The sequence below is a fragment of the Psittacula echo genome (assembly GCF_963264785.1).
Source record: "Psittacula echo genome assembly, chromosome: 5".
NCBI classification, from domain to species: domain Eukaryota; kingdom Metazoa; phylum Chordata; class Aves; order Psittaciformes; family Psittacidae; genus Psittacula; species Psittacula echo.
Window position 1 is genome coordinate 38,763,630 of NC_137739.1, and position 23,020 is coordinate 38,786,649.

The 23,020-nt window shown below is 42.8% G+C and overlaps 1 protein-coding gene across 13 annotated transcripts in view; it reads right to left on the reverse strand.

The window, feature by feature from the left end:
- TSPAN4 (tetraspanin 4) overlaps positions 1-23,020 on the reverse strand; it is a gene marked incomplete at its 5' end in the record, with an annotated part of 479,305 nt that overhangs the window by 315,469 nt on the left and 140,816 nt on the right. The window contains one exon of one of the 13 annotated variants that reach the window (XM_080617782.1): positions 22,702-22,774. The exons of 11 other annotated variants lie outside the window; for them this stretch is intronic. Of the gene's footprint in view, positions 1-22,701; positions 22,775-23,020 lie in introns of those variants that run through there. One more of the 13 variants, XM_080617775.1, reaches the window with a different exon arrangement.

A 23,020-nucleotide genomic window follows, 5' to 3' on the forward strand; every position in this document is an offset into this window, starting at 1 on the left:
ACTGTCCAGAAGCCAGCATGGTCCTGAAGAAAACAAAGCTTTATATGAGACTCCTGAAGGTTGCAGGACCAGATACAGAAAAGGGACTGCAAGGCAGTGAGGATATTATTCCTGTCCACCGAGACCCATCAGACTTCAGAGAAATGACAGGGGCCTTTTGAAATACATTTAAGCTTCAACATGTGAAAACAGAAAGATTATAAAATGTCAAGACAATTTAATCTTTTGCTTACAAACTGCAAGCCATTTATCTAAAAAACACTTGAAGGGTTTTGATCTTAGCTGATACCTAGAAGACATTCAAAATAACAAGACAAGGCAGGTAAATCTTTCACTCCAGCTGAGTTTTCTCAGAGGTTTCCAGATCTTTGAGCGGGGGGCAGATATACAGGTAAGAACAAGGAGGAAATTAGCATAGGACCACACCTGTCCCCCTCTCCAGCTTCCACTGACAACGAAACTATAGTGATTCAGCCCCAACAGCAGCAATGGCAAGGACAGAATTACCAGGAATTCACTGAGCATCAGTCCCACAACACCCAGCACTGCTGCCAGCAACAGGAGTTTTTAGGGAATCCCTCAAGAACAAGGCACTGTGAAATGAAGGAGTTGTGATGCTTTCCGCTTGTGCCTGAGGGACACCCTTTTGGTTGTCCTCATTAGTGATAAAGATTTCATCCTGCCCCAGCCACTCCAGCTATGCCTGCTTCAGTTGGGCTTTCTTCACTAGATACAAGCATTTAAAACACAGAAAATTTCAACCTAAGGTTGAATGCACAATTTCACTGGCATTACAGTACCACACAGGAGATGAACACATTCTTTCCCATGATGACCACAACACTCACAAACATTGAGCTAAATTAAAGAGAGTTTTGTCATTTGCCTGGCATTCATAAAGTTTTCCCAGCTCCAGGCTAGAATTTCAGGTATAATTAAAAAGGAATAGGAAAAAACCCAACCCCAGCCAAGAACCACCAAAGCCCTCGTACGCAAGATCTTGATGTCAGGAATAGCAAGATATTAGTTTTGGGAGTAGATGACAGGTTCAAGCTGAGATCTCTGAGTCTGACAAGCAGAGTATTGAATGTGGTTATTCCAGTCCTAGAGAATGCCCTGGACAGCCCAGCACTGGCAACATTAGGTGAAAAGGCTGCAGCTCTCTTTTTCTGCTTGGGAAGACCTTAGAAAGTTGTTTGTTTGTTTTTTTGGCTTTTTTAACTGGGTGCAGAAGAGGCTCTGCAACCTCTCTCCCCTTTCCTGAGGGTCTGGCTCCCTACGCTCAAGCCCAGCCCTAGAACAACATAAACACAAGCTCAGACTAGACTGCTGCGAAACAGCCACGTGCGAGAAAGCTCTGTGGATACCTCCAGCAGGGCCTTCCCCCCTTTGCTTGAGTTCACACAAGCTTGTGCCTGGCCCTCCACCCTGCTGATCCTGACTGCAACATCCTAGCTTCACCTTGGACCTGCCCTCTATGCATCCAATCACTGCACTCTTGGCCAGCCCTGGTTACCATCACTGGACTTGCCTGCTCCTTTTATTCAGGTGCAGAGGGACTTGCCAAATCTGCGATGAGGGCAATGCCCTGCCTGCCTTGCTGTGACCTTTGGCTCCTGGCTCCCCTTCCACTGCAAAGGAATCTACACTCAAGCTTGGAGCTAAGCACCTGGCCCTGAACCTGCCCTAAATCAGAACTGGCCTTAGCCCCAGGTAGTTAAAACTCTTACAGGGAGTAGGTGAGAGTCTTTGGACTACTGGGACACTTTGGGCAATGACACAACCTTGTAAGTACATTCAAGTTTTCTAAGTCTTAAAAGCTTCTTGAGGCAATAAATAAATAATCAAACAAACATAATAATTAAAAAAACAAAACAAAACAACCCCTCCCAATAAACTTACTCCCTCCCAGCTCTAACTATAATCTGCCATACAACCTTGTGGAAGTATAAAAAGCTTTCAGCGCCAGTTTAATACGCAGTCATGAACACTGCAAGGTGATCCCTTTTCAGTTCAGTTATTTTGTGGCAGTATTTCCTGAAGCTTTCTTCCTGGCCACAAAGTAAATCACTGAAAATTCTACCCCAAACCCACAGCAGTTAAATTGCAAACATACCTTCCTCTATTATCTAAGTTGCATTAATTATGTTCACCTTAATAGAAGCAATTATTTAATTAGTACTGACCGCTTTTCACTCACATGCTCCTGTAGAAACATTTTAGGTTACACAGCAGCCAATTACCTGCTGTCTTGAACAGCACTTCATCACAGAGTTATTAAAAGTTCAGCAGAAAAGTCCCTAGACTGCACAAGGCTTTTGTTTTTAGAAAGCTGTGATGTCAGTGGAGTGAAACTGAGAGAGTTGACACATACAGCTTTTAAGCAGCTGCCCTCATATTAAAAGAGTTTAACTGTTTTAGAAATCAATAAATTAACTCCTGCCTCCCCCTTTTATCATGACTACTACTAATATGGGCATAGTGCTGGACAGGATGACATTCCCACTTTAGTGAGAGCTGACTATCCTCACACATGCACATACATCCAGAGGCAGCACTTTCACTAACAAGTACACAACTAGATGGCATACACAAGACAGGAGGGAAAAGGCCAGCCTAGGTGTCTCTCAACCTAAGCACTGAATTTAAGACATTTCAGATACTCACCAAAAACTCCATAGCATCAGGGTGGACCTAAGTAACCCGTTCAAGCTTGTGCTGCAGTGCAACTCTGGTCATCGACTCCTAGCTTTCTGCCTTCCCCAGAGAATCACCTGGCCAATGGAAAGCAGCTCTTCCTGGAGAAGCAGCTCAGCAGCTCCCATGACAGCACGTTCTCTTACCTTTAAGCGCAACACCCCCACCAAAGTTCTCCTGTTCAGCCAAAGACAATCAGAAGGCCTGGGTCAATCATCACTGAGAGAGAGTTGGACTGTTTCCCTAATAAACAGAGAGAGCTCAACTTGAGATGCTGTTATCTGCAACTAAACAGAGAGTGGAGATGCTGCACTTGCAGCCAGGAAGGAAGCCAGAGTTCCACACACGGAGGTTTGGGAAGCCTCCAGAGTACAGTCCCTGAAAGCTAGAGTCAGGGTTGCACTGTTTTCTGTGAAAAGGGGCTACAAAAATCCTTAATTTCTGGGAGCAATGAGGAACACAGAGGTACACCAAAGCCCGTACAGGACCAATGGCTAGAGCAAGGCTGGCAGCGCTCACTGCCTCAGGGCAAGCAGAAATAGATAGCACCTGGGGAATGAAAGGTCTCCAGTGGGCATGGAAGAAACAGGAGCATTGGTAATCCGTACACAGCCAATCCAGCAGGTCACTGAAATGGGAACGTTAATGTTGGCCTGAGAATCATTTACTGAGCAGTCCTGAAGGTAACGAGGTCTTACGTATACAAACACTGAGGACAGTTTACTGAAGTTAATAAATTTCATTAATGCTTTTAAAAAGAGATTTCTCCTACCTTGCATAGATAACTATGCCTGACAGGTTTGTGTAGGTTGACTACACCATTTAAAAACACCATCTTGAAAAACAGCTATCTCATACTAGGTGCAGAGAGGACAGTGAAAAGCTGAGACCTTATCTGGCTGGAATTCAGATTGTCAAGAAGAAGAATGGACACTCTTAGAACTGGTCAAAAGTACATACTTCAAATGAGCTATTGGCTATGTAGAAATCCCCATGGAAAGGCCAAGATGTTTATCAAACTCCCCCACTAAGCTCCAGAGAATTTATAACCAGATCGCAAGACACAACCTTCACCTATTTAAAAGCAAAGCAAACCCATACATGATGCTGGTGCTTCCATCACCCTCCTACAAGGATGGATCAAAACATACAATGTACAGAGCTGCAACAGGCCTCCTGAGTGACTTGAGAAATCAGTGATAAATGAACCCAGACTTCAGTTTTTAGAGGGCTGCATATCACCTTGAGGACGAAGTGGAAAAGGACTGCCCAAGTTTAAAAACCAGTTCATACTACTTGCTTTGCAAAGCAACTCCTCATGCCTCACTGGTAACTTCTCTTTAGCACTTAATGTTTGCTCTCTGGGAGCACATGGTTGTTTTGCATTGCATATGTGCTGAGCACAAAGCTATAAAAGTCTCAGCCCCCAGTGGTCTGCAGCCTGATGAGATGACAACACTGGTGAAAGCCCCCAGACTGAGGAAGCATTGGATAACGTGGGAGAGGATGAGGATGCTGACGAGGAACGTCACAAGTATCAGTCACTAGCCCTCCAGACTTAAGCCAACTAATCCACAGTAGGAACACCAAAAGGCTGCCTCTCCTTCCTTTTCTCCTCTTCCCCTTAATTAAAACAATTTCTAGAAATCAACTAATCTCCAAGTGCTTGTTTTAAACAGCAATTTACATTCCTACCAAAAATACAGAAATGTAAAAAGCATAAATGTCATTCTGCACAGAGGGCACTGAAAAATTAAAACCCTTTAACTGCAAACCTGAAATATTGTCACACCAAGCGTGGTTCGAAAGATGCAGGCAAGATAAGTTGAATAATACACTCTCCTGGACTGTAACACTTTAAAAGCCTACTGATATATCTGGCCTCCAGTTAATTGACTAACAGATCATTGAAGATCTGGGAAACGAAGGCCAGAATGAGGAAATTTCTTCTCTCATTCCCCATCACTTTCACCAGCTCATCTTCTAAAAATCTCAGGGTTGCATTTTACAGGTTACTAAAAAAGGCAAGGCAGACACTTTGAAATTTATGAAGAGCCAAGGGAAACTACTGAGTGCCACCTTTCTCGTTTCATTCCTCATGCCACTGGCATAAATTGGGTTCACAGTCTGCTCCCTCACTTAACAGCCCTATGTATCTTGCATTCATATATCTCTCCCTGTATGCTAGTTTTTAATACCAGTTACCAACATGTATTTCTTCTCAGCTGCCCTTCTCCCTTCAGGGTTCTCTCTACAGCACCGAGGAAACCCAGGAAAACACATATTCAACAATTTCTGTTTATATTGCCAGGTCTTTAGAATAGGGCACTGCACTCATCCTTCCTCAAAATGAGGCTAAAAGGACTACTATTTAAACTTAGATGCTTACAGTAATAGAAGTGACTAGCTAGAACCACTAAAGGCTCAGAAGCTCAAATGAAGGGTTAGTCAAAGCCAAGTTTTTTTTCCTATATAGGAGTGGAGTACACAAGAATCAGGCCTGAAGGGTTGGTTTTTAAGAGATAATGACAGTATAAAGATGCAAAAGTGTTTTTTCCTGGCAGGCTACTGTTCCTCGTTTCCTGGGTTTCCTGTATTTGTTCTACAGCATTTAACTCTAGCTGTTGGAGCCTCAAAAGCACAAAGGTACCTAATACAATATTCTAACTAAATTCCTGTAAGAAACGCCTCAAAGCCATTTCACTGAACGAAGAAGCAGAAACATTTACCATCAGGTGGCCTTCTCAGCTACAGAAATTTGCACCACAAGCATCTACACTCCAGTGCTGTTTGCAAAAGGTAAGTCTTCCAGGGCTGAAAATAACGTTCAGGAGGAATAAAAGATACTGACTGTGCTCACAGTGAAGGCACGCTTTTTGGAGAACAATCTCAAGCCATGGTTGAAGTGCCGATTCCTGTATGCAACCTGTCAATATTCAGTGGTTGTTGACAGCCAGGAGACCCATCTTTTAGAGAGATTTCAATCTTGATGCCCTTCAAAGGAGGAAAAACTATCAAAACTGAACACTAAGGTGCTAAACCAGAAGAAAACCGAAGCTCAAGAGAGGTGACCATGCAACTTCCTAATGTAACCAGGTCTTGGGACTCTCTGCTAGCTGTCATACACATAAAGATGTGGCAGCGTATAAGTCTAGTAAGTCAAGCAGTACGCAGAATTTGTTTCAAGACACTTTCTAACCCAGAGGCTAACCTAGACTGGGGTTATAAGACTTGTTTCTATTAAGAAAATGAAAGTAAGGACAGATACGGCATTTCCTGGATAATACTTATTCACAAAATAATACTTAGAAAATTTTGTTTCCTCAAATAAAAAAACTGAACAGCAAGAGACAGTTGTTTGGATTCTTTCTCAGTTTCAATGCTCGTATCAACCTGCCCTGTATGCAAAAGTTTCTTCTTAGGTTTTTCTGGACCCTTGCTATATGGAATTCCTAGGCTGCCCATGGGCCGCCTTGCCAGCACCAGCTTCAGAGATGTTTCTCATATCATTCTTCCCTCTGACACTCTTTCAAGTACTCATTCCAGCAACAGCTCTCAGACTCCAACTGACCTTGCAGGGTGCTGCACAAGGCCAGTTCTGCAGTGTTCAGCACACCACTATGATGCCATACAAGATGCACTTAAACTACTGCAGTAAAGCATATCAAGTCTAGTTTTAATAGAAAGGGGGAAAACTGCCAAGTTCCCAAGTTGGTCTCTATTAATAGCAAGATGTAAAATTGAACCTCAGAAAAGATGCAGATTATGATCCTGGCCTTTAATTTACAAACAGTGATGAAATATTGTGTACCTTCAAAGTATGAAATCACTCGAGTATTTAACAGCACTTGATGGGCAGTAAGCCCTGTTTTGTTAGAAAATAATAACATCTTAAATGGAGCTTTTAAAAAGTGACCAGGATTTTACAAGGGTAGGTTTCTAGCACTACTTGAAATGAAGACTTTAAGTAATTTCATGATGTACACCATTAAGCTGAAGCATTCAAAACCAAGGTACAGAACAAAGCCTTGAGAGATAAAGTGATCTGCCCAAGGTCCCCTGAAAATTTTTCTGAGAGGCAAAAAGAGAAACTAATTTTTGACAAAACCCTATGCCCTGACCAGAAAGACAGTCTTTCTTCCAACACTGTATCTTGGGGTGATTAAGATCATATGCAGTTACAAATATGTATTAATGTTAAACCTACATTCCTCCCTGAAAAATGCAAGCAGGTATTTCCTGACTTACCCAAGCAAACTATATTCTACAGCAAAATCAGATGTGCGTAAATCAGAACTGAGTCAGTTTAGGGCTAAGGCTGTGCTCTGCCCCTAAAATAGCAAGCTATCTTGGGTGGAATAAATGCCCCCATTATATTTATAATGAAGCTAATAAATTTTGTGGTTGTAAAAATAACCCTGTCCAGAATTTTGATGAATCATATGACACGTCTTCCAAGGACTCTATTGTTACAGATTACTTTTTTACTGGAACTTAAATAATTAATCATGTTTTGGGGTACTTCTATTTCTGTGTGGCTTATCCTTTGATGATCTAATTTACATTTATAATGATCTATTCCTTTGCAGATTAATTGCTCATATTATTTTCTCTATTAATCAGACATCAACATTTGCATTACAGATGAATGACTTATTTTCATGCTACTAAATCTGGCAGCAAGGTACTAAATGATAAATACTTTCCTCAGTTCTAGGGGTGATTTAGTGTTGAGGTCCTTTTAAATAAAGACATTATTAGGATCTTACCACTCTTTTGAAGTAGGCTGGTGGTTCTGTGGTGTTATCCACATATATTTATTATGCCTAAGAATTTACTACTTTTCTGCAAACTGTAAATGCACAAATATTTAGTTCACCCGCTGCTGTCAAACAAGCCCTGAGCAAAGAGCAGGCAGTTCTGAATCTGAGGCCATCACAGACATCTTTCCCAGATTTTTTTTTCCCCTGAAAAGCTGTTTTTGTCAAAATTGCTTACTTACATTTAGGAAAAATATATCATCAGTGCTAGCATAAAACAGCACAAATTGTTGACCTGACCTAGGCAATCTGATCATGCCTGGAGCAGAGAAGGGAGTACTCATACACACAGACCAATAAGGCAGTAAATTCCGGCAGGTGGCTGTGGACAGTTGCCTCCTTCTTGTCATGGCTATGTCCAAAGGAACACCTTTGGGCCCTGGGCCCTGTAGGAATCACAGAACATGTCCCTGTTACCTGATGGGTGGCATCACATCTAGCCCTGATGGATTGGTTGCTCACTATCCTTTCCCCAGATGTGACTTAGGCATGTAGGCCAACAGAGAGAGGAGGAAGAGCCTGCTTACCCCACTCTCCACACCTTCATGCTCCATCTTCACCTACTTGTAGGGTATAGGAAGCAATAGATGACACTCTCCCTAGGCTGCTACTCTGACATGGAGGCTTGGGCATGGTACTGTTCTTTGCACAGGAGCAATGGAACCCTTCACATGTCCTCAACACTCTCTCACATAGAAGCACAGTCAAGGTCATACTAGATCAAATTATTAAGAGACATGCTGCTTCTGCCTAGGAGCGTCCCCAGCCCCTCTGGGTCAGCAGCTTTAATGACAGACTTGGTATCCTCTGAGTAATGACTTGATAAGCCCTGCCGGTTTCCACTTTCACTATGACAGAAAACAAATGGACATGTAAAATACCCTAGCATTGGAAACATTAAAAATGGTGTACCACAAGCAAATGTAGTGGAAGCCATACTTTTTATAGCATGAAGAAAAATTCTCAGCAGATCTGTCATATGCATCTGAAACTCCCCAGCTGTGGGCTCTTTCTTCTCCTCAGTGTCCTTTAACTAGCACTATAACTGCTGCCTTGAAATCTATCAAGCAGGAAGCATTTCTGTGCTTGCCACAGAGGTTTCCAAGCCATTTCTTTCAGTCTGACATAGCTAATGTTTTCTCCATGTGACTTCAATCAGACAGGGGGGATAAATACTTCCCCTCTGCCCACTCCCACAAAGCAAAAACAATCCATTCTGTCTTATGACAGTCAGTCCACACCGCATTGTCTGCACAGGCTACTTTACAAGCAAAGACAAATTGAAGGTCAACTACATCTTAAAGTGATGAAGCCCTTTCTAACACCTGTTTGGTTCCTTAGTCAGGGTCAAACTACAATTCATTCAATTCTCAAGCAGCATTATTTTCATCTGCAGACATAGGGAGGCTGATCGTAGTGTAACATTCTTTTTAGGTAGGTAAATGTCTCAAGGTGGTCCTCAGTGGGAACACCTTCAAATCAACCAGCTCAGCACAAGGTGTCTGCTGCAAGACACGAAGTATTAAAGTACTAGCTGACAGAAGCTCAACTTGGCAATAACTAGGAAAGTTACTTCAATAACTGATTCATGCAATGTCCTTGTTTTCTAGTCCATTAACACGGTCCCTCCCTTGACTTCATGGTCTGGTTAGTAAAGCTTAGCAGCTCTGTTCATTTTGGACACAAATAATACCTTCCCATCCACTGGCAGATGTTGTGCAGAAGGCTGCTCATTTCACAATATAAAGTTTTTTATACATACCTCATTCCTTATAGCATATTGCTGGATTCCACCATTCCCATATTGTATCAGTTCTTCCCCATCTCCTCATACACTTTAAATTACACTGCTAGTCTTGCATCATATTCCTGGGGTCATTAAGTAACTGAGCTGTAAACATCCTTATTCTCTGCCACAAGAGATCTGGGAGAAAATGGTGCAAGGCAGGTCAGAGTAGCACACTCTAACAAGAAATGAAAGCCTGGACTTGTGCGCAGCTCCGAAACTTGCATTATTGAGCTGCCATAATGACATACTACATCCCATTAATCTGCAATTACACACTGACAGGGACTGTCAATCTAATACCATACCCATTCAGCAGAACTAAATGTACCATTTCTGTCCCCAACACTGTTCCTATGACTAAAACTCTTCAAAATAAAGTTAAAATGTGGGATTTAATGGAGCAGGGAAGAGTCCAAATTCTGAATTAAGAAGGAGAGAGATTAGAGTGTTTATAGCTTCACTACATCTGCGACTGTAAAGCCCGAGAAATCAAAATGACTCTGCAGGAATATGTACAAGCACAGAAATTATCTGCTAACATCCATGGTAAACTTGTAGTTTGTTGTCACAAATCCCCCTGGTAAAACCAACTTTGTTGTCTACATGTGCTCACTACATCTGAGAGAGGTAGTTCTCCTCAGTGCTTTCCTGTCTGAAGTCCCCCTTGGTATGTATTACACTTGCCCCCATACCCTGATGGTTCATCTTACTCAGCTTGGCAGAGCAAGAGAGGTCAACACTCTTATCACGCATCCACAGCTGATGGGCAACAGTGTTTTAACAGCGCTGAAGGCTTCAGATGAGACATGAGCTAGAGAACAGCACTGTCCAGTGGATGGAAACCAGGCTGAGACTCCTCATCTCCTTTGTTCAGACTGCAGAAGGACATTCCTTTTACATGCTGTCATGCCACTGAAGTTATTGTCCAGTGGTTGCTGCTTTCTCTCTGCTGGTGGAAGCTTTCTTGCAAGCGCTGCTGGATCCACTTTGGGTAAAATCCATCAGGACAGATTAAACTAAAAGCTGCGAACTGTTTATGTTAAACCGATCAATCCAGCTTACCACAGACTGCCCTACTGTCAGATCCCTGTGGGATCATCACTGGCCTTGAGAAGCAATGCTGACACAGCTGGAGCCAGAGGGGACATCTGTTAAGAGCTGAAGGCCTTATTCCTGTAACACATGCCTGTTTGGGTAGAAGGAGGTGCCCAAGCACTGTTCTGGTGGAAATTTTATCAAGCAGCAACACACCAATGCTGTCTTACATGACACCATGAGGGTGCAAGCTCTCTTGGACTGTGGGGCTGCCCCAAGGCTGAACTCAGGCAAAGCATCCAAACTAGCTCCCTATGTACCCTGCAGCCAGTGGAGACAGACATCATCAGAGCATGACTTACCAAACCTAAAATAGGCATCCGAAATAGCTGGACTGAAGCACTTTCTGGCCTAGATGCTTTAAGTTTAGACAGCTAGAGACTGATCAGATGAATTCCACTTTGATGAACTGAGCCCTGCTATGATGGGATTCAGCACTGAGGGCTGCAACAAAATACCTACATTCACTGAGTGATTTTAGGTTTCTTTCCCAAAACTGTTTCAAAATATATCATGACATTAAATTTCAACGCAACTGAACAACTTGCACAGCTCTTTATATTTTGAAAGCATTAAAGAATTTCAAAATTCCAAGCAAAATAAAGAAACACAAACACACAAATGACCACAATGTTCTTTATCACGTGCCGCTTCTGCAGCACTGCAAAGCACAGCAGCCACTCACGAAGAGTACGGGAACACCTAACCATTGCAAATTCTGTTTTCAAAAACTATCTCCTGTCCTTCCTGCTCTCATACAGCTCCTGTGCTCAGGTGGGAGCTGAGTAAAAACTCCTTCCTGTAATACGACTGTCACTTTGCCAATAGCACAATTACGGCTATGGGCAAAATTAACTCTAGTAAATGGGTTTGCTGAATACACCTGGTTATCTAAACAACTATATTCCTTCTCTCTTTTAATCAGATCCAAATCTTAGCTTTTTTTTTTTCTGTATTCACAGAAAGAATATAAATGCAAGATGCTTGGGGCTTACAAAAGCACTTGCAACACTTGGCAAGCAGATTTTCACATGCTTGGGATGCTTGCAACTGTCTGCTCACTTCAAGCGCATTACTCAGAGTTTAGCATCTACCAAACCCCTAACAACTGAGGAGCAATCAGACACGTGATGCTGCCAGACATGGGCAGCCAAGCCTGTGGCATGCAAATTCAGCAGCAAGTCAAGAGTCTGAATCAAGGAGTTGCTGTTTTGGGGTGAGTCATAACAACTGGGTCTGGTAAGAACTGTATACCTTGCATGAGGCAACACTGCTTGCAGCATCAGACATCTACCTGCAAGGAGGGACTTGTTAAAGAATGAGAGATAGTGCTGCCAAGTGTGTAAGAACCACAGCAGCACTGTAGTCAGCCCTGTAGTTGCTCCACCTTACACTAGAACTAGACAAGACTTGATGTCTAATTGAAAGTCTTCTCACTTGTAAGCTCTCCTGTCCAGCTGCATGGTGTGGAGGGACTCTATTTCCCCTCAAATGTGCCTCCAGCTGTACTGACTTTACAGCACAGAGTGGCTGGTTGCCAGCAGTCTCACCACAGCAGGTTTTGTGTCCCAGGTACACAATGTTACGGCACCCACATCCTCGACTCTTTTGGAGTAGTTTGACAAAGTACATGCACATCTCCATTTGTTTGGGGTTTGTTATAAAAGGAAAGTAAAGGTGTCAAACCAAAAGTCCTTGATACTCCCACTGCAACAGACTATTAACTCTCTATGACATATACAGCATTAGCCACTAACAGAGAACATCAAGAAAACTAACACCATTTACTTGATCTACAGCAAAGGCAATGCTCATAAAGTGTTTCAAGGCAAATTATTTTATTTTCATACATACACATATGTTAAGGCCACATTACATAACAAGCTGCCTGACTTTTATGTCCTTAAAGAACAAAGGTAGCTACAGAATAGAAAATGAGGATGTGAGCCCAAAGAGATTTACTTTATTCCCTTCTCAAACCAACTGTTTTCAAACTAAAAAAAAAAAAAAAAAGAATTTGAAAATTAGGTTTCATTTAATTTTAATTTTTGTCTCACAAACAACCCTAAAACAGATCTGTAGTGTTTGGCTGCCAGGGAAGTTTTAAGCCATTCAAGTCTTCTTAGGTCTTGCAGCCACGGTCAATCAGCCCAAGAGCTGCAATCTACTAGAAGGAAATTCAAAAGTCACATTCTCCAATGTCAAAGATATTTTAAAATATCTTTAAAAAAAAAAAAAAAATCTGATGACCATTAGTCCTATTGGAAGCCTATGGAATATGTTCGCCTTCATATGATGAACCTTAATACTGCAAACTTTAAACAGCCTAATTTACCAGATATAATCACTGTATATAGGAACATGCTTTCCATTAATGGAAAGGAACTGTTAAAATGGCAGAAAGGGCACATTGAGGCTAAAGATGGGAAAAAAATGCAAAACTGAAGAAAAGCTGCATCATTTATTACAAAGACTAATTCATCGCTGCCACAAATTAATAAACCACATGGTACTTTGTCACTTCAGACCCTCAACAAAAGCATTATAATTTCTGACAACGTACTCCAGCAGAAGCCAAAAATTAAGGGCTAGGCCCAGGAACTGCTGAATTGAGGCTCTTCAGACCAAGTTAACCAGTAAGCCTAGGTGAATGTACACTTCCTCCTGGAAATCTATTTAAGCCTGCTTGTATTTATGAGATTATAGAGACGGTCTACTTTACTAAGAGAAGCAATTACTGCTGAATAAATCAGTATGTTATTATGAGGACAACAGAGCTGTCTTAATATATAGAAAAATAAGTAACCAGCCTACAATGGCTCCGATTTATAGTCTACACAGAAAATCAAAGGTCACCCAACTCCTAGCGCAATGCCATACCGTATGCATTAGCAACAAGGGCAAAGACAGCTAAATAAACATATTTTTAGAATTAGCAGACTGTGCTAATTGAGTGCATATTTGCAAAATCAATATAACTCACAAGGAAAAATCCCTGCTGTATTTGGATGTGGATCGTGTACATGGTTACTTTCTCCTGACAGGAGGGTCACAGCTGGAAGTCATGGTAGGGAGTACAAGAGACCATGACTGATGTAACAACGTAACAGCATTGCCAGCTCTCAGAAATAAATCATGGATCACAGCATTTAGCACTTGCAGGACACTGCAAGAGTCCTTGAAGTGAAGTGAGTAGCTTCTCCAGCTCTATTATTTTTAGGCCTGCTAATTCAAGTAGAGTTCCGTGTAGAACTCTGAAGCAAAATACACCTTAATTATCTGATTTGGACATCTTCTTTTTCCATGAGGGACCGACAAAGATCTTTTCTTCTATCTTAAGACACACCTGTGTTCAACACATTCAAGCTCTGTCATTTTTGTCCTGCACCTTCTGTACTGTTCCCAGGTTTTTTATTCCACCTACCAAAGGGCTAGACAGGACAAAAAGTGCCAGGTCAGGAGAGTCAAAACTCAGGATCATAAGGAAGGTGGGTGGCACTTACTTTAGTGGTGGAGAAAGAATAATGGAGGAGTCTCAGCATGCAGGGAAGTCTATGAAAGTGAATAAATTTCTATGTGCACTCCCTGTCAGCATCGTTGACATCCCTCTTCTGCAAATACAGCAGAGGAAAAAAAAAAAAAAAAAAGAAATTATATTTGAGATAAATTTGCTTGGTATTTTAAGATTTTTTTTTAAGACAATCTCATGATTTCATTTGATTTGATCTCCTGAGATCAGCAATGCTGTATGGAGCCCATTTCTAAGTAGCCAAGGACAGCTTCTACCCTTCTTCCTAACAAAGACAGCATCTTACCAAATTATTTGCCTGAGAGATGCACCTCTCTGGTTGCAGTTAAGCCAGCAAGCTCCTCTCACCTATTTGCAAGTGCAAAAGACTGCAAGTCTACCATTCGCATCCAATTTGCAAGAGATACAGTGTTAGCACATACATGGTAGAATACCATAAGTAAAGCTCAGTAGATACAGACATTATTGGAAATAACTTGAGTTAGCTGTGAGGAGCGCAAAAAAGGGTGAAGGGGCAGGCTGCTTTCACTGCAAACCCTCTTAGGACACTGGACAACCAATCAGGTGAAGTCTTGGTGGCAGCACTGAGCATCATGTTGCTACAGAGGTTCGTTTAAATGAGCCAGCACAGCGGCAGTGGAGAACAGTGTTCAAGTGTGAGACCAGTGTAGTTTGATATTAAGCCTCTTGCCCACTGTGGTGGGTTAGCCGTGTCCAAGAGCCAAACAACCCACCCAGGCAGGCACTCACTCAGAAGGATGTGGACAAAAGAGTACGAAAAGGAATGAGAAAGCTTATGGGTCGAGATAAAGACAGGGAGATTGCTTCTCAATACCTGTTGCAGGCAGTAACGAATGTGACTTGAAAAAAATTACTGAACTTATTGCCAAGTAAAATAGATTCAGGTAGGAAGCAACAAAAAGACACTCATTAAACCACCACCTTTCCTCTCCTGTCTCCCATGGTCAACTTCATTCTTTTTCTCCAGACTCCATGCCTTACCGCAAGCAGCACAGGGGTATGGCAACTATGGTCATAGAATCATAGAATGGTTTGGGTTGGAATGGACCTTTAAAGGTCATCTAGTTCAACTCTCCTTGCAACTAGATCAGGTTGCTCAGTCTTGTCCAACCTGACCTTGACTGTTTCCAGGGATGAGGCATCCATCACCCCTCCAGGAAACCTCTTCCAGTGTTTCACCACCCTTATCATAAAAAACCTTCTTCCTTATGTTTAGTTTGAGCCTATGTTCTTTCAGTTTATATCCATTACCCCTTGTTCTATCACTACAGGCCCTACTGAAAAGTCTGTCTCTACCTTTGTTATAAGGCCCTTTCAGGTAGTGAAAGGCTACAATAAGGTATCTCCAGAGCCTTCCCTTTCTCCAGGCAGAACCACCCCAACTCTCTCAGCCTTCCCTCATAGGAGAGGTGTTTCCTCTCTCTGATCATTTTTGTTGCCATCATCTGGACCTGCTCCAACAGGTCCAAGTTTTTAATGTACTAAAGATTCCACAGCTGGATACAGTACTCCAAGTGGGTTCTCAATGGAGTAGAGGGGCAGAACCACCTCCCTTGACCTGCTGGTCTCACTTGCTTCGATGCATCCCAGGATATGGTTGGCTTTATGGGCTGCAAGCACACATCGTCAGCTCATGTCATCTTTTCATCCACCAGTAACTTCAAGTCCTTTTCCTCAGGGCTGCTCTCATTCCTTCACCCCCCAGATTCTACTGATAATGGGGGTTGCCACAACTCAGGTGCAGGACCCTGCACTTGGCTTTGTTGAACCTTATGAGGCTCACATGGGCCCACTTTTTGAGCTTGTTCAGGTCCCTCTGAATACATCCTATCCCTCAGGTGTGTCAACCACACCACTCAGCTTGGTGTCATCCACAAAGCTGCTGACAGTGCACTCGATCCCACTGTCTCTGCTATTGATGAAAATATATGGTCTGTACACAACAGATCCTCTTTACTGTTCCTTCCTTCTCATACTTCTCCTCTGCTCCAGCATGGGTACTGCACAGCCAGCAGTTATTTTGGCAATATTCATCTGCTGCTATGTGCATCTTCCACAGGCTGCAAGTAATACATGCTCCACCATGGAGCACCTTCTCCTCTTCTTCTACCCTGACCTTGGTGCCCTCTCTGCTGTTTCTCACTGTCTCATCACCACCACCACCTCCTCTGCCCATGTGGTGTTTTTTGCCCTTTCTTAAATATATTTTACAGAGGCACTACTAACATGGCCGAGGGGCTCAGCTCTGGCATGCAAGAACATCCTCTGAACAACTCTGCGGAGTAAACTTGATAATCTCAAACACAGCAACATACAATAGACAATCAGAAAGCATTCTAAAATATTTCAAAACAGTAAGAATGTTTTCCTTTAGTAAAAAAAAAAAGCCATACTGCAGGTTTTTTTAAACTTCAAGCAAATTCGTTTTGCCACTATCGATAATCGGACTGTGATAAGTATAAAATGGTGACTGCCAAACAGGATTTAAAATAAATAAAAATAAATTAGAACCATATTTTTCATTTCAGAAACACATCCTGCCAGAGCACTACAGCTGTTCAATTGGCCCAGACCAGATAACTGAAACACATGGTCCCTGGGACACACACCATTGTGAAGCCAACACAAAACATCTTTGCTAACCAAGGACCCATCAGCGCAAAGAGAAAGAAACAGCAGCAGTAGCAGCAACCAAAATCTCAAAAAAAAAAAAAAAAAAAACAGAACAAAACACACCAAGGTAAAAGGCGCACAAAAGGCAAAATACTGAACATTGATTCTATTGTGAAAAACTGCCAAGAAATAATTAACTCTGGATTATTTCTTTTCTAAACATTTTTAATTAAGTTCTTATTTGAAAAACTGTTCCTATGCTCCACCCAGTCCTTCTCCCATGTGAAGACTGTTCACAGCACAAGCTGCAGAAAGACAATATTTTACAGAAAGCAAACACCAGGCATAAAATCTAAGCTAGTGCTGAGGCTTTCCCTTTGCCCCAATATGAAATTCTCCTCAGAAACCCCACCACTCTCCTAAGAGCAAGGCTACAGCTCTTCCAAACAATTACAACCCATCCCTGCATCCCAAAGCAGCAGCATCTCAAGAAAATTCGAGCAAGAATCTTTTCAAATTCACTCCATCTTTGCTTGATTAAATTCCTTATAATCCCCACCCACACTCAAAGATCCCAAGTTGTATAGGTGAGCCCTTCAGAGCTGGTCTAAACCTCATCCAACATGATCTTATTACGACAGAGCCATCATTAATGGAAGGGCTGTCGAGCGAAAAAGCTTAACATCAGTGAGTTTGTACATTGTATGCTTTTCCACTGTCAGAGCAGTGAAGTATCATCATGAGTGAAACTACAAATGATATATGCAGAATACTGTACTTAAATGCCTCTTCCTCTGCCTGTTCCTTATCTTCCTTTTCTCAGCACACAGAATAATTCATCAGACTGCAATCCTGAGAGGTTTTGATGCCAACATTTTAGCTTATAGCAAAACCTTAGCAATTTTGGCAAGTATCTGTACGTGGGGAAAAACAGACCACATAAGGAGAAGCCCAATGCCCTGACTCAGCAAAGCATGTCACAGAACACTTAGAACCTTCCTGCAAAGAAGCCAAGCAATCTCCTGCTCTGGGATATAGTGTTGAACCTAGGTATCTATGCTTCAAAACCCACCATGTATAGCCAGGGGCAAATCACTTTGACTCCCTCATGTCTTAACAGCCCACCTGTAAGATGGAGACACTGATCTCTTCTATACTAGCCTGTTGCGATAACATATTGAAGGCTGGACAGTACTTCAAAACTATAGTTAATGGGGCCATGTTAGTACTTAGGAGAGACAGATTCAGCAAACCCTTGAGGGAGTGAAAAAAATCATGTCTTTTAAGGACCTAAAAAGATTAAAGACCACAAAGTCTGACTAGAAGCCAAAAGGAACTGCACTACTAAATCATTTAAGCACTTCTGAAAACCATTCCATGATTTGAAGGTTTAAGCACTCTTTGTCTAGCACTTTAAAGAGGAAACACTACCAAAGAGCAATGGACCTGCTACAATTTAGCACTGCCTAGATATCTGCTGGAAATAGACTTCTTGTGCAAGAATGACAACAATTTGGTGAACAAGCAAACGCTGTCAGTGCAGAAGGATGATGAAGATGAACAGAGAAGTATTTTAAAACTCCTACTTTTCCCTCTTTTTCTAAGCATGATGTTAAGACTTCACTATCAAATGTTAAAACCCCTGAGCCCCAAGACATGCATTCAATAAATATGACCAAGGGTCAGAATTTAATCCTGTGAAATAAATAAAAACTACTACCCTGTCTGCATTTGGCAGATCAGGCCTATAACTCTGTGATGTTCAACTAACCAACAGCTTTGAATAGGCATTAACACCTTAAATAATCCCCTGCACACAGAACACCCCTATTTCATTTGCTGTACTATGGTGCAAGCTTCCAAAAAACCACTAAAACAAACCCAACCAACAAAACCAAAACAAAGCAAAACAAACAGCAACAAAAAAAACAACTCCACAAACAAACAGCACCACACCATAAAGCTGGTTTTATGGTCAGTAATTTTTTGGTCAAAGACAACAGCATAAAAGTGACACTCCACAGCACGGCATCAGAAGAAGAATCCCAATATCTCAGCTGCATTCAGCAAACAAAAGGGATGGGGTTGCAAATTGGCTCCAAATTGTTTAACCAGCACAAGCTGTGGCAATGATTCTGGAGTAACACCTGCTCTTTTGACTGTGCTGTAGGTCCCCTTGTATTCACAGGAGACACAAGGTTATTACAACTCTTTTTGTTTGTGGATGTTTGGGGTTTGGGTTTTTTTACTCCAGCAAAAATTATCTGCAAAACGGAGTCTTTTCAGCTCAACCCAGAGGCTCTCGCTAAGCACCAGAGTTCCAGCCCTGGTATTAGCCAAGTGGACAGTCATTCCCGCAGCAATGACAAGAACGAACAGTCACAGCTCCTCAGAGCATCTTGCTAACTCTGAAACCCACAAATTTTTGTTAAACTCAAGTGTGGAGAACACAAGTGCTGACACAGCCTTCAAGAGAAAGAAGAGCCAGGACAGAACAAAGTTAGTTTACATTCTGAGGATCTGAAATACCAAGAGTGGTTCCTCCCTGTATCATCTCAAGCTGGGGGTGGAGGTAGGGATGAAATAAACACGGCACTAATATCCTCCTTCCACAGTTTTTGTGTGACCTTTGCCAGACCCAGCAGACATCTCTTCCATCAGCACTGGATTCAGTGTGCCTTTTCTGTCTCCAAGACAGCCAGGCAGGGACAAAAGCAGAATTCAGAACACCTGTCAGCCTGTGCTACCTACAGGAAAGAGTGGCTTTTTTGCTTGAGAGACCACAGCACCACAAAAGCATTGGCAAGAGGCCTAGATCTGCCAAGCTCTGTAGCTGGCTGAATGAGAGGGACAGATCTGACAAGGGCAAACATTTCCAGGACACTAACTGCAAGCACACAAATGGGCTTAGGGACAAAAACCAGTCACCCAGGAATTCCACTGAGCAATAGAGGGACAACTCTGAAAGGGAACGATGAAGCTGAAGCAAGACGAAAGGGAGCAGAGTGGATGACGTTATGCAGCACAAGACTGGCAGTGTGTCTGGGATTTAAAATTAGTCTTATGTTGATCTAACCAGCGTTGACTGCATTTCAGTTCTCACACAAACACCCTGAATGCACTTGGCCAAGGACATCCCCTGCTGTGGGCAAGTAAATCGTACAGCAGCACTGCCCTCACTTCTCCTCCTGCCTGTAACCATGCAGCCATCAGTCCCTGTGCAGAGCCAAACATACAGCAGCTCCTGCTGGAGGAGATACCCAGAAGCAAGAGTAACCGGAGGCAAGGCTGGGGAGGAGAAGAGGGTTGGCCAAGTATTTGCCTCATACTCCTTTCTCTGGGGTACATCCTCACTCCTGACCAACAGGCAAATCCCCTACATGCCCTACTCCCTTTCTCTGCCAGCCATGATCACAAATCAACCTTGTCTGAGTGGCATGAGCAGCCATCCAGGCCACAGTGCAGTCATCTGGGTCCACGTCAGATCTTGTACACAGAAAGCACTGCTAGTAAACAGCAAGAATAAAAAAAAAATACTGTCCTCCTTATACAAGGAATAAAACATTGAGACAGTGATTTTCAGACAGCAACGTGTTCCCTTTCCTCCCCTCTTCTCTCTTCTGGCCCTGTTCCTGATGTACTTTCATGTGCCTATCACCACAAAACAAAACATATATGCCAAGCTAATGAAATGTCTGAGCTATAGCATGTGGGTGTATAAATGAGCCAGCAAGGCCCCGTGTGCATGGAGTAACTGCAGGAAACACATTTCCAGACCTGTCAAGATTCATTTCTTTTGGAAGGAATAAAAGATAGGTGACTTATTTTTTCCCTTGAAGCAAGAAGAGAGAGGGGGGGGATGTATTAATAACTAAAAGGTAAGGAGAAATTTCTGATGGTGCTCTCCTTCCTATTTTTATTAGCATGATGGATGTGCTAGGAGACCTCAGCTGCTCATACAGCCTGGTGCTGTACAAACAGAAGGCACAATGCATTTACCCCCAGCAATAAGACATGAACAAACAAGACAGAAAAGAAACATTCAGGGGGATAAAGAGATCTGCCCAAGGGGGCAATGACAGATCTGAAGCAGAGCCAGAGATTCTAGCCACAGGAAATCCAAATTTCCTATATATGCCTTGATGTTGTAGCTGTGAGATGCTTCTGCTTTTCTGCAGTACCTCCATCAGCTGCCTGATCTTCTCCTCACAAAGACTGCCCAAGCTCCTGATAACAGTACAGAGAGAACAAACATCCAAGTCACAGTGAAGGACTGGGATACAGTCAATGTCATTATGAGGTCTGGGTATGTTCCCCAATTTACCTGTAAAACAAAATGACTGGGCAGGCTCAACTATCATTTACAAGACCCATGCACCCTCTTCCTCAGTTCTCACTGGCCATCAAGCATTTTCAGGGGGAAATACTTCCATAGAATCATGTAGGTTGGAGAAGACCCTTAAGATTAAGTCCAGCTACAAACCAAACACTGCCAAGTCCACCACTAAACCCTGTCCCTAAATGTCACATCTACACGTCTTTTGAATACCTCCAGGGATGGTGACTCCACCACTTCCTTGGGCAGCCTGTTCCAGTGCTTGACAACCCTTTCGGTGAAGAAATCTTTCCTAATATCTAATCTAAACCTTCCCTGGCACAACGTGAAGCCATTTCCTCTTGTCCTATCATTTGTTACTTGGGAAAAGACACTGACTACGATCTCCTTTCAGGTAGCTGTAGTGAGCAATAAAGCCCTCCCCTGAGCCTCCTAAACTGTGCTCTAGACCCTTCCCCAACTCTGCTGTTCTTTAGACATGCTTCAGCACCTCAATGCCTTTCTTGTAGTGAGGAGCCCAGAACTAAACACAGTATTGACTGTGTGACCCCACCAGTACCAAGTACAAAGGAACAATCGCTGCCCTAGTCCTGCTGGCTACACTATTTCTGATGCAGGCCAGGATGCTGTTGGCCTTCTTGGCCACTCATATACCCTGCCAGGCCATATTCACACAGCTCCCAATCAGCACCCTGAGGTCCTTTCCTGCCAAGCAGCTTTCCAGCCACTCTTCTCCAAGCCTGTAGTGTTGCTTGGGGTTGTTGTGGCTCAAATGCAAGACCCAGCACTTTGCCTTGTTGAAACTCATACCACTGGGCACAGCCCATAGATCCAGCCTGTACAGATTCCTCAATAGAACCTTTCTACCCTCCAGCAGATGAACACCCCCACCCAGCTTGGTGTTGTCTGCAAAGTTACTGAGGGTGTACTTGACCCCCTCATCCAGATCATTGATAAAGACACTAAACTGAGCTGGCCCCAAGACTGAGCTGTGGGGAACACCACTTACTGTGCATTACTCAGTTACTCAGGCAATGCTGCACATGCATTTCACTGTGGACTTTGGGATCCTGAGGGATTCATCCTCAGTACTGATCCATAGATAAACATAGATCTGTCTTTTGAAGCCTCTGATCTTCAACCTCAATGACCAGTAAGTCTGTCTCCTCTCTTGTAAGCTATCCTTGATGCTGGCAATTGTTTTCCAAGATGCAGGACTAACCAGAATAGTAAACTGCATGTCTGCCACATGTGAAGAGCCAAGAAAATAAATCCTGATGCAGGAAACCCCCTTGGATGTTTTTCATCATCAGGACTGAATGCTGGGGAGCCAGACAGCAGCTTTCCATTCCCTTGCTGAGGTTTTCCACAGGTTGCAAAGGACTGGTTTACAAAAGCCTCCACGCCCAACTTAAACAAGGAATACAACATAAACATCGTGGGAGTGGGCAGACGTACTTACTGGCTCAGATAAAAGCTTTTATATTTGGATACCTCATCAGTTTCAATACCTTTATCATCATATCCCCACCATGCCAAGTAGTACCACTTTCCTCATCTCATTCCTGGCATACTGATACAGACTGAGTCCATTTGACATATTCAAGGCCATATGGGAAAACCCAAGACAACATAAAAATGTTAGACTAGGGTTCTTGCATCATCAACACTGCAATTGTTCTCCTGAGGCTGTTTTGTCTATTAAGTAACTCCCACAAAGGGATTTCCTGGTAGGTAAAGCTCAGAGAGTCTATTTGAAGTGTGGCAGAAACACAAGACTTCCATCCAAGTGAAAAATTACCAGTGACAGGATGATGCTGAGCATTCTCCAATAGAAAGTCCTCAAAGGAGGTTTCTTCAAGGTTCCCATCAGAGCCCAGGAGTTTAACCCTGATACAGAAGCAGGAACAAACAACAGGTTTCAGTTTCCCCTCCACCTGACACATGCACTCACCCAGTCTGTCTCTCTCTCACAGACATACATTTCATTGTTTTCAACAAATACAAAACCAAAACCAAACAACCAGTTTTCCAACAGTCTTCACAAAGGATAGTAATGTATCTCAGCCCAGGCCATGGCAAAATACAGTCTGAAACCAGCTAATACCTGATTTGCCTTG